Source organism: Taeniopygia guttata, chromosome 2 (assembly GCF_048771995.1).
Source record: "Taeniopygia guttata chromosome 2, bTaeGut7.mat, whole genome shotgun sequence".
Classification (NCBI taxonomy): domain Eukaryota; kingdom Metazoa; phylum Chordata; class Aves; order Passeriformes; family Estrildidae; genus Taeniopygia; species Taeniopygia guttata.
In genome coordinates, this window is record NC_133026.1 from 13193344 (window position 1) to 13206791 (window position 13448).

The 13448-nt window shown below is 37.4% G+C and overlaps 1 long non-coding RNA gene across 1 annotated transcript in view; it reads right to left on the reverse strand.

Moving 5' to 3' along the window:
• LOC115493636 (uncharacterized) overlaps window positions 1–12291 on the reverse strand; it is a 34126-nt gene extending 21835 nt beyond the window's left edge. Inside the window, exons 1-2 of the long non-coding RNA XR_012054445.1 lie at window positions 12179–12291; window positions 9404–9539 (exon numbers count right to left, since the gene is read on the reverse strand). This is a non-coding gene — a long non-coding RNA (uncharacterized lncRNA). The remainder of the gene's footprint in view (window positions 1–9403; window positions 9540–12178) is intronic.
• Window positions 12292–13448: the final 1157 nt, after the last annotated feature.

The following is a 13448-nucleotide window of genomic DNA, read 5'->3' on the forward strand; positions in this document are numbered from 1 at the left end:
TTCCTTTTAGATAACAGGAGCTATAAGGCAACAGATTCCCATGCCAAATTTAAAATGTTTATAGTAAATTGACAGGAAGGAATTATGTGATGGTACTGGCATATAAGGACCAGAAAAATACTGTAGAGAATTTTTAATACAGACTAGTCCCCCAAAATATAGCTGATGGCTGAGGAAAAGGCGTGATGTGAGATCACTCCATAATACTGATATAATTGTAGCAACCCAAGTGTCTGCACATCCCAGCAGCTGAGATCTGGGAGATGACAGACAAGAGAAGTAAAAGAGCCCAATGACAGGACAGCAAGCTACAGTGCAGCTGAAAAATAGCAGCAGGCCCAATAGAAAAGGATCTGATTTTCGTAATGTGGTCAAAGAACTGATGGGAATATGTACATGGAGGCTGTAGGACAGAAAAGAGACAATGGTACTGCAAAGGTAAGTAAGAGAAAAATCACGTACAAGTTGTAGACAAATAATACACATTGAGTTCCAGGAACCATTTTTACCACTCCAAAAAATTTGACCTGGGGTACAGCAATACCAACAAACCTCTTCCTACTGCTGAGCTCCAAAACCCACTACATAAGCTCACTTCCTGATCTTATTTTTGGAACATTTTTCATTATATCAGTTGTTTCATAAAATAGTTTGAAGTGCAAAGTACATGTAAAAGGTTGTAAAACATAGGAAATTTTCTCACTGGCTCTCTGTGTGGCAGAAATGTGATTGAAATACTGTAATATGCTGTGTTCTTATAATTCAATTACTTTTTTCATATATTCTGGCTGTTTGTATTTTTTGTCTACTTTTTGATGTCTAAAAGTTAAATTGATTCAAAAAGTCCGTGGAAGAACTTCCCTCTGACTTGCAGAGATGTGCATGGCTGGACTTGCATTCTCCTGCCATGTGTATCTCTTTTAATGGTTGCAACTTCAAGGGGCTGACAGCATTTCTTCATTTGATCGATAGCCTGAGCAGTTGCTACGTGCTCTGGTGTGTACAATGGAAGGGGCCCAGCAGTGCTCTCCCAAAAAAAGCAATAAGAAAAAGTCACTTCTTTCCCCAGCATTTCTGCACAGCAGCTCTTCATCTGTGTTGAATGTCCCTAAATCCAGACGGTGCTAGAGCAGCAGCCGCGCTGTGCTGGTGAGGTCAGCAGCCATGGGAGAGCACAAAGGGAGGGCTTGCATCAGTCAGGACACAGACAGTCCAGAAGAAATTAAATTATCTCCCCTAAAACACTGGCCAACACTCACTGCAAGGTAAGTCTTCAGTTAAATTCTCTTGTCTTCTCTCAAAACTTTCCTTCACATCATTTGTGAAAGGAATATAAGGGAACCTTTGTAAAATCATGAGAGCTGGAGATAGACTTGCATGAAAGCATGAAAGCGTAGCTGTATAGTCTACTGTGCAACAGTTTTCCACATAAAATAATCCATTCTCCTATTCCTATTCCATTCAGGCTGGTGGGGACTCAGGTGGCTCTAATGAGACAAGAATGAGCAAAAGGCAGACACGTAGACTGAACTGAGTTTCAGCAATAATGTTTCTCAGGTGTTGGTTATGCTCCTGAGTTTTAAGCACCACTCACTTATTGAAGGATGATAAATGAAGGGAAGGTGAGTATAAACATGTATCTGTATGTCAGCAAAAGTGAGATTTGCACCAAGGCTTCCAGTGATCTCACTCCTCTCCCAGTGAACTGACCTGTCCTGTCAAGGCTTTTCTTCTTTCTCTCTCCCTGACATCTCTGAGCATCCTTTTCATCCAGAGGTCTCTGCCATTTCAGATCACCTGCTCTACAGCTGACTTTTGCTCTAGCCCTGCTCAGGTTTCCAGGGAGTTCAGAAATGACCTTATGTTTTACAGAATTCATTCAACCTTTCAAACACAGTAAGGAATTTCAGAACCTATTGTATGCAGTGCCTGTGCATAATATGGCACACTACAAAACTTCCTGCCCTACCTGCAGATTATACAGCTAAATGTATTTAACCTGCAGCACATGCTAGAGCAAGAAACAGCTAGAACTTTGCCTCATAGCAGGGACATGAGAAATATAAAAATCTGGTAAATTATTCATGAACTAAGCTTTCAAGTAGAAAAGCAACATTATAGTAATGCTGATAAATTGACTATTATAGGTGTTAGGATCTGCTATGGAACTCTTGAACTTGCTAGAAGATATAGTCTTAAACTGTGCCAAGGGAAGTATAGGTTGGATATTAGGAAAAAGTTTTTTACAGAAAGAGTTATAAAGTTCTGAAATGGTCTGCCCGGGGAGGTGGTGGAGTCTCCATCCCTGGATGTGTTTCTAAAAAGACTGGATGTGGCACTCAGTGCCATGGTGTTAGGGCATGGGTTGGACTCTGTGATCTTGAAGGTCTCTTCCAACTTTGTGATTCTGTGACACCAACAGGACTCCAGTCTCTAAACCTAAGCTTGATTTATTCCCACAACAAAAAAATTATATTCTTTAAAAGGACTCAGATTTGCTGGTGAGATAAGTAAAGCAAAACCATTGGAAGCTGTTTCACTCCTTCACAGGGAGAGATTGAAGGGGATGCTTTTGTAGTGTGTTTTGTTTTACTGAGGGTTTTTTTTTGACAGTCTTTATTTGCATGCCAGCAAGTTTCAGTGACTTCCTGCATTACACTGACCCTACCTCACTTGGTCTCCAGACAATTATTCTCCTGTTCATCACTTCTAAATGCTAGTTTTGAATCTGACCCTTGTTGCAGATCATACCCTGCACAACTCCCAATTCTCTTCTTCCTTTTTACTGTGTTCAGCACTTCTGTTATGGAAGAGTGTAATCTTTATTTTCTTCCCAAATGCTCCAGAAGCAGACAGGATAACAAAAAGTTGCTCCCCTTTTTGCTGTTACAGTACATAGAGCTCTGTAGCCTCATAATAAGACAAAATAAGAATAATTTCTCATTATGATTATGCTAGTCCTCAGGTCACAGAAGAAGCCACTTGTTTATTTCCCTGCAAGTCTACTGGAGATTAGTATTATTTATTTTAAGAGTGGATTCTTTAAATAAGAAAGAGCAGGGAAACTTTTGTATTGGTTTACTTGGAAGTTTTGCATGTTATATTTCATAAACCTCTACAGTTCTCTTGGTAATGTCTGGGATCTTCCTAACTCATTCTGTACCGCACAGAAAGTTGTCATATGCTTGAAGCCGCTTCTATAATATCATATTAAACTGAAATTTGAGACATATAAAGATATATAGATACTCATCCTATACTCCTGGTCCTCTTGTTTAAAAGTATCAACTTCAAAAACTTTAATTTCAGAGAAAGTCTCAAGCATGGTCTGCTTTTCTGTGTTGGCTAGGAAATATAGACTTACACTTCAACCAGGAAAAAGAAAGTGAGGGAAAAGTAACATTATATATCTTCCATGGGTTATATATTGTCAGGTACCCTGGAGGATTAGGAACCCAGTCTTTGCCCTATAAAAGCTTCCTATGGTTGTTTTGCTAAAAGCAGAGTTTCTCTTCAGGTAGTACAAATTAATTGTTTCAATAGCTCAGCCCCAATTCCTGCAGACTAATTTTCCTTAATGCCTGCTGCATTCCTGGATTTCCTGTGTCCTTTCTAAAGACAGGTCTGCACAATACTGGTAGGTGCAGTCTGTGCTAGCTCCTTTTCCTGGGGTCCATCACACTGCCCCAGGAGCCTGCTGTTATGTGACTCAGTTTTCATCACAGTGTGTAGGGGAGAGCAGAGGGTTGCAAAGAGCACATGGAGTGCTTGGGGAAAGAGTACAGAAAAGATACAGTACTGGACTAATACTTTGTGATGTGCCTGCAACATTTTTTAACCAGAGGTTTAGAGAATTCCTCTACTAAAGACTGAGTCAGGCCAATTATATCAAGTAGCTACATATATATATATATTTGTGCATCTGTGTGTGTGTGCATGTCCATGTTTGCACACATATATATGCATAAAAACCTCAAAATCCACTCATATTTTTTCTTCATAACACTTTATGTGAAAAGTTCCAGGTATTGTTTTGCCAGCTTCTTGCCACATGGTAATTTTCAGCTCTTGTATTGTAAAAAAATAGTATAAAATAATTCTCCATCCCCTTCTCTGATTGTGATTTTCTAGCCTTCTCTCATATTCCTACTGTTTTTATTTCAATGTCTCTTATCTGAAATAAAAGTCTTAATTCATTTAGTACATGTTCACATAGAGATCTGTTTCACATTTATTGGTATACTTCTTGCTCTTCTGCCTAAATATTCTTGTGGTTTATACATTTTTGTCAGGGGAAATCAAAACTTTTGGCAGTGTATAATATGTGAGTTCACCCCTGAATTACAAAAAATCCCGATACAACTGTATTTTGATCTTCTGGTCTCTCTGCCTGCTCCCTGACAGCATGAAATCATCCCAACATCAGCATGCTGAGGAGGATCTGCTCAGAGCTAGCTGGTAGGAAACACTCAGAGTAAGGAGATGCAACCACTAAATCCCAACCTTCTCTGGGATTTCACAAGGGGTAAAAAAATCTTCTCATGAGGAGCATTACATGGCATCATATATGAAATACTGTATTGCATACAGAGCACTCACTGGATCTGGGACAACTCTGGTCCAATTTCTCCCTTTCTGCTGTTGGTGATTCCAAGCCATCCTTCTCAGATCCATAGGAACACCCACAAAGGTGAGCCTACACATGCATCTCCTCCCAGGTGATACCTGGACTGGTGGGGAAAGTATCCAACCCTCCTCAATGGGTCCCAAGGGGTATTTTGTAAGTTTTTTGTCAGCTTTAAAAGGAAAGAAAGTATCTGGAGGAGTAACAGGGCACTCTTCAAAGGGAAGAAATATGCATTTAAATCCACAAAATTTAGGAACCAAGCTGATGTTTTCTGCATGCTGGTCAAAAGCTCCAACTTGTGAGCTGCTATACAAAGGGGAAGGAGTGTTTATACTTTCCAGCTTTGTTAAAAGAGGGGGGGGGGGGGCATTGGAAGTTATTCTTTACTCTTAAATTCCCAGTATAAAATCTTAATTTTTGTAAATTTGTATGAATAAACATGGACAATTGTACACTATGCAGTGACACTCTATCAAGAACAGAAAAACAAGACATTCTTTCCTATTTTTTCTGGCATACAATAGGATTCAGAACTCAAATTTCTAACCCAGTATAGGAGCACAAAAGTAGGGAAGTTTTGGCCAACAAGTTGCAGAATCTAGCAACAGGAAAGACAGGAAATTTTCTTGCCTTTCTTTTTCCTTGCTTTGTCAGTAAATTTTTCCTCTAGATATTGGAAATGAACAGAGCAAAAGGAAAGATGGGCTTGAATTCAGAAGAACTGAAGCTTTGATCTGAAAAAAGTTAAAAGTCAGAGCACAGAGAGTACACACATATCACTAGGTCAGGGGAAGTGATGTCACACTCATAATGAGCAACAACAATGCTTCTGAAAAAAACAACTTCAAAAAATGCCCCCAGATATTACATCAAGGGATATGTTTGCATGTTAAGTGCCTCCAAGCAACCTTTTATATTAAACTACTTTATGTGCAAGACTTCCAGATCATTTACAGGACAAGTGCTTAGGAAAGTAGGGGCTTTCCAAGTGCCTGAAAAGATTGTCTGACTGATTGTCTGTCTACAGGTTTTCTTTTAAAGCTATTTTAAGTGTGTGATCCCATCCCAGCTATTTAACTCAGGAACCTGCCAATCACACACTGCCTAATTGAACTCTCGGATACTGTAGGATTGCAAGCCACAAAGCATATGAACAAAAATGTGAAGAAAGGGTTTTCTGCTGTTATTTCATTCTTCAAAACCAATTTGAAAAGGTCAAACTTCAGATTGCACAGGCCCATTGAGACTCAGGGACTAAACTGGGACAATAAAAAAAATAAAAAGCTAATTTTTTTCCTTCCATTTTTGAAAAGCACGAGGAGGTCTTTAATACTAGTGACTTGCTGGGGCTGATAGCAAAGTCTTAGGGTGGGGAAAGGACAATGAAAACTGAAAAAGGGAGACATGAGTCAGTTTTTGTACTGCTGAGCTGCCAAATGATGACTGCCAAATGATGACAGTCTCTTCAGAGACACTTCTAATCCTGCTTTGTCTTGATTGATTTTTTCTTCTTCAAAGAGAAAATATGGGAAAACAAACACAATTAGGGTCTAAATAAGGGAAAATATTTCTGGAATACATTCTACAAAAAGCTAGAAATAAACCATCTTGCACAACGGTTGGACTGTGGTTCTGAGCCAAAGCCCCCTGAGGTGAAGCGATAACCTCCTTGATTTCAACGTGTCAGAACCTAAACCTCAGTGTTTTATGGAAATGAGAGTGGCAGTATTTATCTTGGCATGTATTAAACAAATTTAACCTACTTATTTAATCAGCATACAAATGCGTTATCATTGTTTCCATGTTTATTGATTGACTGCATAAACGTGTGTGACCTCAAACAGGCACAAAACCTTAGGACTCCACCAACTGCAGCGGAGTAGTGAGAGTTAATGTCAGCAGAGAGATGTGAACAATAAAGAGGAAGGGACTTTACACAGTCATGGCCATCCGTGCTCTTCAATGAAATATGACTTAGTGAGCTCATAATATTGGCTGAAGAGCAGTTACTCTAAGGAAGGAAAAGCATCTGACCACATATGCTCATGTAGCAGGTGGTTTGCAATTGTGATCACCCCCAAATGGTGTCAGCAGTATGTTTTTGATATTCAAGGGGTGAGTGTTAATTCTATTGACCTCATGTGCAAAATTTCTTCCATCCTGTGAGCATTAGTGACTGTCAGACTGCACACTCTACATAGCTGTCTACTGGATGTTTTACTTCTAGTGATTTCTTTTTTCACCCGAGGCACTTCAGTCATGTAACTTCAGCAATCAGTTTTGGCCCAAAGCAGCACAGGCCTCAGTCACAGAGAAGCAAGTATTTGCATGCAAGCTTGCTATTAAAGCACCGGGGAGAAGAGTGAGTACACAAATGCTTAATAAATTGGAATCTGAGTTGAATCATCACACAGTCAGCTAAATTATTAGCCCTGTAATTAGCCTTTTTGGAGGTCTCCTAATTGTTAATCATTTTGCTGGTTATAATTGCTTTATTGAATCTAAATTAATCAAAATTTTTAAGAAATAATCATGCAATTCTAATGGTTACCTAAAATTAAAAATACAGAAACTACTTTGAGAACTAATTTAGATCAGGCTCTGTTGAAAAAATTAGTCTTGGGAATTATATTTATTTTTTGTGGGTTTTTTTGTTGGAACATTGAGTTGCAAGGATGAGAGGGGTTAATATTTCATTTACGCAGTGTATACAAAGCAGTTGTATTTAAAAATTCACTAGATTGGGAGTATCCACTGCATATGGAGAGTAATTCAGTGCCAAATCAGAACTGGATCCATGCCAAGGAAAGAGAGCCAGGGGTTAGACATCTGTAAAGTGTTGGATGGGATGAAGACAAAGGTAAAACACTTTGGTTCATTACACATCTAGGCTATTTCCTAGCCACTCATGTAAATCAAATTTTCCAGACCAAAACCACCATATCTAAAGATGGACATTTGCATATTTTTCAGTACACTGAAATTTTATTTGGTCCCATAAGGACCGATTTAACCTGAATATATACCACTGAAATAACCAAGGTCTTATCCAACACAGTCTGGGATAGAAAAAAAAATATATCTTCCAGGTGTCTGGGACTTCCAACACTACCAGGAATTACCTCATTATCCCACAGCACTATTCTTTATCCCTCATCAGATAAAGAGTATGGGGGGAAGGACATGGAAACATGAGAAGGAGAACAGATAAAAGGAAACTAGGGAGAAGAAAAACATGTTGAGTCTTAATTGAGCTTGGAGAGGAAGCAGGAGGAGAAAAAGATAGTTGGCTGGTTTATGGTTTTTTCTCTTTAGTGATCTATGTTTGCAGGAGATTGAAATGTGCTCTTGTTCCTAATATATGTTTTATTCCTTGTTTATCAAGTGTGAAGTCAATGATGAACAAGTTTAAGTTAAGGCAAAGTATGATGTTTCTTTAGAGCCAATCTCATGAGAAATTACACTGTAAAACCCAGTGAGCATGTTAACATTTTCCAAGCATTTACACATTGTTCTACCCTGAGCATCAGCTCACGGAATACATTGGTTTTAGTCTGTTACAGTAAAAATTTAAATGTATTAAACTTCATATAACCCTTAATATGCATATCGTGAAATCTTGATGCCCAGTGCTTCACCAAGAAATCATCACCGACTGAGCACAAGAGAAGAAATTGAAGCTAAATTTGGAAAGAGAAAGGGGAAAGCAAGAGCAGAGCCAGAGGCACAAACCAATGGAAATAAAATCCTCTTTCTCCACTCACATATAAAAGTAGGGAAAGATGGCCAAGTTTGGAGAAGGAGCAGAAGAGAACCAGCACAATGAACAGATATCACTGGTAACATGCCTCCAAGCTTTCAGAAATTGTTATAATTGTTGAACCAGACCTTGCACTCTGATTCCTGTTTGTGGAGTATTTCACTGGATTTAAGAGAATTTCTATGGATTTTATGTTTACATGCACACTTTAAATTCCATATTCATATGTACAAATATGTATCATCTTTTATAAAAACTACTTTGTGGAGAGTTGAGGCTCCAACAGGCTCCTCCAGTATATGTATTTAGAATACCATCACAATTAGCCCTGATGAAAATGAAATGAGGGCTTGAAACTAGCCCAATATACCTAAGTGTCCAGTTGCCCTTTGAAAGCAAGTGTGTAATAAAATGTTATCTTTAAAATACAGCTCTCTATCTCTCACACACAGCTGAAAAACAACAATGAAGCATGACAGCTGCTCAGAAGAATTCTGTGTCTCTACACACTGTTCTCTTAACTTGGTTATGATGCCACCAGTAACTCTGCGCTTGCAGAACTTTTAAGTAAATATATTTTAACTTGTCCACTGAGGAGGATTTTACAGCACACAGCTATCAAATTGTTATTACACACTTTTTTCCCCCCCCATGATCATGAATTCCATAATTCTATAGACAAAAAAATCTGTGTCATCTGGAGGTATGTTTCAAAGTCCACATATGTATTTAATGCTATTAATAGGTTTAGAGGAAAATTTTTTTAGTCCTTCTTCATGTTTCATATACAAGTGAAAGAAAAACCAAAACCAGCCTATGGAATCAAGAAGTTGCCTATAGAGAACTTCAGGTACTTGGCAATATTTTTCTCTATTGTTTTAGTATTACTTTACAAGGAACCAGAATTAAATACATTAAAAGAGAAACCATCAGAATGCTTCTTATTTCTATTACAAAATACCAGCCTTCATTTCCCATTTGCTCTTTTAAACTGCAAGCACTTCTTTTGTTCTTACCTTTTGTTTTAGTTGAGGAGATCATCCTACACTAGGTGTAGCAGTATCTGTCCAATGCCAGTTATCTCTGTCCAGAGGACACATACAGTGTGTTCTAGAACACCAGCCTGGCCTGATCATGCATTCCTCAATGATCCTATATCCAGGAAAGACACATAAAAACATGCATAATCAAATTAACTATGGAAGCAGCACAAACTACTAAATTCCAGTATAAAAGGATGGCAGAAACTCATAGCAGAAATATTTCTATGAGCTCAGGAGCATATCTGTGACAGAATTTGAAAGGGAAAAAATAATCATGAAAAGAAGACACTTTTAAGTGCTTTATTAAGAAGAAAAGCAGAGGTAATTGATAACAACAAAATACAGTTAATTACTAGCAAATAGGCTAAAGTGTTGACTCAGACAGGATTACAGGAGGGTAATTATATCTTTTATTAAACTGATAGTTTTAAAAAAAAAAAAAGTTTTCAGGAACATAAATTCCATTACCAAGGCAGATGCTTGTCTGTTTTCCAGCTATAGCAACTGGGTTAATGGCAGAGATTGTTTTTTCTCCACAACTGTTCTTTGCTTATACTTTTAGGCTGCCATCCTTACAGCATGATCATTTTAACTTGAAAGTGCTCAATTATCTTTTTCCTTTAGCCTTTGCTTAAGAGATCAGTTTTGATTTCGTAGACAACCTGATTAAAATCATAAATAGAAGAGTGAAAAGAAAAAAAAACAGTAGACTACATAGATAATGTAGCTGTTTTCAAGTTGGTTGGGTCTGTTGCAATTCAGTTCTGAGAACACTGAAAAAATTTTATTAGCCATTAGCAATTGTCTTTAGCAACTTGAGAGACACAGATTCCAGAAGTCTAGGAAGGGAAAACACTTAATTTTAAAATGTCAAAAAGGAGAAGGGATATTAACTTGAATTACCAGAAAAATAACAGAACAAATAATGAAAAGATCTATTTGTAAGAATCTCAAATATAAACAGGATGCAAGAGACAAATTAATTTCTAATAAATAAATCAGGTAAGAGCAAATTTATTTCTCTCTCTGCAGTGGATAACAAGCTTTATGGGCAGAAGAGAAAAAACACTGTCATGCATCTGGATTTTGGCTTTTGACATCTCCCAGGACATTAGCATAGACAAGTAGATTTGAGGTAGGTAGTTATTTGGGAAATCCCATTCACAGAATTTGTTACCAACAGTTATTAATGATTCATTTTTAAATTAGCAGGATGCATCAGGTTCTGCAAGAACTTGCATTATATGTTTATTCTTGAACTGGTAAACTATTAATATGCTTTTTGCATTTGAAAATTACACTAAGGTAAAAAGACTTCCAACCCATCAGAGCACAGAATGCACATTTTAAATTATATTGGTGCACAGCAGAAATCTGAATGCAGCTAAGCAATTAAGTGAATTCACATGTACCTATACAAATGAAATTACCTGCACAAATATAAAAAGGTGAATGACTAAGCAAACACAGTGCAAAAAATTATCTGGCAATTAGAATGGATCACAAACAAGCAATAAAATTGTACAATTGCCTAAGAAGCAATCATTTTATGTTAAACACACAAAATATTCCTTCCTTTCTAGTCAGAGCTGGTAATTCTTTACCTGGATCCCTGTGACCACTGCAGGTTATCACATGTCAATACCATACATGAACCAGCTGGACAAAGTCCAGAACTTGAAATAAGAATGAACTTAAAAGAACTTTTCTAGCATGAGACTTTGCAAGAACTGAGTTTGCAAAGCTTAATCCAGGAAGGGAAAGACTAGGAGGAGGTTTGATGGCAGTTCTCAAATTTTCAGAAAGACTTTTTGTGAAAGCAGGCAATGAATTGTTTTTGACACTCTGAAAAACAGGAAAGATTGCAATAAGGGAGAATTAGGTTAGAGGTGAGAGAAATAATACAGTGTGAAAGGCCAACTAAGCAATGAGTAATAGACCTATGGAGATTTTTCCTGATTGCTAGAAATTTTAAGGAGGAGCAAGCCAAGTAACTGTGAGGACTAGTTTTCTGTATCATTCCTCTTTTGGAGCACACTTTTGATTTAGTTGATCTAATAAATATTGCTCAAAAAGTATTATCATCAAAAAGTATGTAATTTTTTACCCTTGCTCTAATTTATAGATTGTGGTGCTAAACATATATCTCTATTAAGATTATAATTAATGTAAGCTGAATTCAAAAAAATGAATGTAAAATGAATGCCTTAAACAAGGAATCAAAATCTCTTTAGCTAGGCAGCATGCTAATGACTTCAGCAGAGGAATTGAAACTGGAGACACACAAGTTTCTCACAGATTTTTCACAGTAGACCACTGCTTTCTGTCCAAATAATTAATCGATCCAAAAATATTAAAGTTTAGTTATTAATTACACCCACAAAATTGAATGCCTTTCTGAGTAGCCCATATTTCATTGACTTCTAAGGCTACTGCATGCTCAACAGTTGTCTGTTTCTTCATACTAAAAAGTAAATACAATAAAATCAATTTCTGTCTCCTGTTGCTCTGGCATATCCATTATTTCAGAAATATCGATTCTTATCACTTTCTTTCCCATTCTGAACTTTTCAGCAGGTCATTAGTTATGTTATACTGTGGATGATATTTACATCATACAAGCATGATTATCAACTAACTTAAAGGTTTGATACATTTATCAATATACCATACAGAGGCAAATCCTTTAAGCAGTCTGGATAACACTTCTCTAAATTTCTCAGACAGATGAAATAATGAAAATTATACCTTGGGCCATTAAGAGGGAAGGTGGTCCCCATGCTGTCTCACATAACTGGATTCAATTATTCTCTACTTTGTTGTAGCCTCCAAGCCTTTGTCCCTTCTTACCTTAATATTCCTGAGAGAAATAACATATGAATGTTTAATTAAGTCTGTGATATGTTCCATTTCCAGCTCCTTATAGTTCTTTAATAGCACATGTGAACTGTTAAACAGACCTCTCCATTTGGGTGGAAAAATACCACTGAAGCCAAGAGAAATTCTGCACACAAGATTGGAGAGGACCAAGTCCAAGAATGGTGAGATGGCAATGTACTGTATCTGAAAGTCCTCCTCTTTCATAAAGCACATTTCCTAGTCTTAAAAAATAACAGCAAAGAATAGCTTCTGCTAAAAGCATCAAATGTCCCTGTTGCTGTGCACTCATAAAACTCAAAAGTCTTTGACACAACTTTACTCAAAATGGTAAATATCAAATAGAAAAAGTGTTCACAAAATCACACTTGCCAGTATGGATCCTTGTACTTAGAACAAATATATGCATGTACATATTTTCTAATAAAAGTGAGCTACTAAGAACTGCTCATAAAATATAGCACTATGAGAAAAGGTAATTTCAGAAAATTTCTTTACTTCATCAGCAAGATTTCTTAAAAATCAGAGTCATCAAAAATAGTGCTTGAGAGAGGTTTTGAAGTTATTTTCAAAAACAAATACACATACTTTCTGACAGGAATGAGAAAGCTTATGGCAAACTATACAAAACCACAACCTACTGCTGCTCTGATCATTATTGCCAATTCCCAATTATTGGACTACATGCCAAAGCTGAAATGACAAAGTCCAGGAATAATTGTGTGGGAGCTTTAGAGCTGCATCTGGATCTGTCACATTGTTGGACTGTCTCTTTATTGCTCGTCTTCCTCATCCTCCAGAAGGCCATTTCCTTTCTTTTCAACATTTTTCCCCATAGTTTGTCTGGGTTTTATCCATTCATGAACAACATTCTAAAGCCTTGATACATCCTGTGATACACAAGATGTGCTAAGAGGACCTCCAGGCTGTGAGTGCAGGTTTTGCTCAGATGGGCAGATGGATTTAGGAAGCACATGCCTGTTGACATGGAAAATGCATTCCTGGAGCCTTCCTGCTGAGGCACAGCCTGCACACAGTCTGAAGCCTTCACAAATACACACCACACCCCCTTAATCAAGTACCTGCTTCCTATTACAAGGTTGGGTTCTTTTCCTGAGTAGATCCTGCTTCAATATGGAAA